Below are 2,127 nucleotides of genomic sequence, written 5' to 3' on the forward strand. Positions count from 1 at the left end.
TGCGACGCGAAAAACTGACTCGGTCATATTGATCGAGTCGGCATGGAGTTCAAAATATATTCTCGGTCATATACCGCGTCGGCTTGGAAGAAAGATATTTTCTCGGTCATAGTGACCGAGACGGCATTCAACGTGTTAATCCCACATGTTCATCATTCATTTAACACTTTCGCGGACACTGTGATTTCGATAGTACACCCGTAAACGGACCAATTGACTGCATATATAGTCCTGCCCGCAAAAGTGTTAATATTAGTTGAACTAAAATTAGAACTAAAACTAGAACTAACACTAAAAACTTACGGGTTTTGCCATGTGTCTTTTAAGAAAAGGTTTGACGTTTCGGATGCCATATTGCAACCTTCAGCAACCTTCAGAAACTGGTTCGAAGCGCAGGTAATGGTATTAAACAGTTGATTCTTTTTAGTATTGAACTAAATAAAACATGGGATAGGTCACAGAAACATTTCGGCGGAAAAACATTTTTTAGTTTTTTATGGTTTTGTGGCCATCAAACTGTGTCATTCCGGGATGTGGCTGATAGATTCGATCTATCAATAAGTAGTTTGCATGATATCATAACAAGAGTATCTCTTTGGCTAAGTAATATGGCATGTGATGTTATAAAATGGCCTTCTAAAGAAGAAAAAAAACATACCAAGGAGTATTATAAAAGAATTTCAGGATTCCCTAGTGTGATAGGTCAGTTTTCACCATTATTTGTATGGTTTGTAAATTAAGTATAGATATTGTTACAATTCACAATGTTATTCCTTATTTTAAAAGAAACATGTTTTTAAAAAAATTGATTTTTATTCTTATTACAGGTGCAATAGATGGAACACATATTAAAATTGATAGGCCAAAAGAAAGAGAGACCGATTATTGCAACAGAAAAGATTATTTTTCTATTATATTGCAAGGAACATGCAATGAAAAAAAAAAATTTCCATCTCCATTGTATAATTTTTTATATAGTGATGATGAAGGTAATTATTTAGGTTATTTAACATTCAGTAGTACATGTATATTTACTTATTTACAACTACTGTTTGTTTTATAGATAGCTATATATTAGGAGATAGTGCATATCCATTATCAGAACGTGTAATGGTGCCATATAAAGATAATGGACATCTAACATCGGCACAGAAACACTTCAATAGAAAACACAGCCAATGCCGTGTATCTATTGAACACACGTTCGGATTGTTGAAACAAAGATGCCGGCAGTTGTATCACCTGAAGCTTCGTGGCCCAGAAAGAATTTGTCATTTCATTCGTGCATGTTGTGTTTTACACAATTTGGCCGATGAAGAAAACACAAATGTTCTACAACATGATTCAATGGATGATGTGCAACCAGCAACGCAGGACGAAAAAGAGAACAGAAATAGAGGAACAGTGTTAAGAAACGAAATTTGTAATTATTTATTTATGAATAGATAAAAAATTCAATCTCATTGTTTTTTATTTAACAGTTGTGTTAATAGTTCATTACGAGTTTTTAATTCATTAATGAACTCCTGCCTTTGTTTAAATTTTCTTTCTTCATTTTGCTTTTTAAATTTAAACATTTCTTCTTGCAATTGTCTTATTTTGCTTAATTCACTAGTCGTAGTGCGATCCCGATTTCTTTTCTGGGATGGAACAGAAATAATGTTCTGATGTTCTGTTTTTTCTTGTATCACCACTTGTTCGGTTAAATTGATTGGAGGTTCTTGTATTGTTGGTGAAAAGCATCTTTCGGCTTCAGGAACCGAAACGTTTGAAGGTCCTGCAATTTGTTCATCTTCAATGCATTCTTCTATTGTACAATCTTGTTTTCGCTTTTTTCCTTTAATATCAACGACATTCCCCACTGTCGAGCTCCCTAATGTACAAATGGGTTGTATCGAGTGCCGCTTTGATAAAATATCTTCTAATTCCCTTTCGTATGGGCAGGATCTTCTTCCTCTTCCAGTTTTCTTTGATATTAAAATTTTGTTTTTATAACCTCTTTCTAGACTCTTCCATTTATTCTCTATTTGGAGAGGAGATGCAATGTACCCATACCCCTTCATTCTATCGCTTATTAAATTCCACATTTGAAGTGTCGGAAATGTGTATACAACATTTAGGGGTGGA

General features: G+C 34.0%; 1 long non-coding RNA gene across 1 annotated transcript; it reads left to right on the top strand.

Annotated features, from left to right (window-relative positions):
• Positions 1-394: 394 nt before the first annotated feature.
• On the top strand, positions 395-1,458 carry LOC139429429 (uncharacterized). The gene is made up of 3 exons (XR_011640077.1): positions 395-702; positions 828-989; positions 1,064-1,458. It is a non-coding gene; the product is annotated as an uncharacterized lncRNA (long non-coding RNA).
• Positions 1,459-2,127: the final 669 nt, after the last annotated feature.

This window comes from Onthophagus taurus, chromosome 3 (genome assembly GCF_036711975.1).
Source record: "Onthophagus taurus isolate NC chromosome 3, IU_Otau_3.0, whole genome shotgun sequence".
In the NCBI taxonomy this organism is placed as follows: Eukaryota; Metazoa; Arthropoda; class Insecta; order Coleoptera; family Scarabaeidae; genus Onthophagus; species Onthophagus taurus.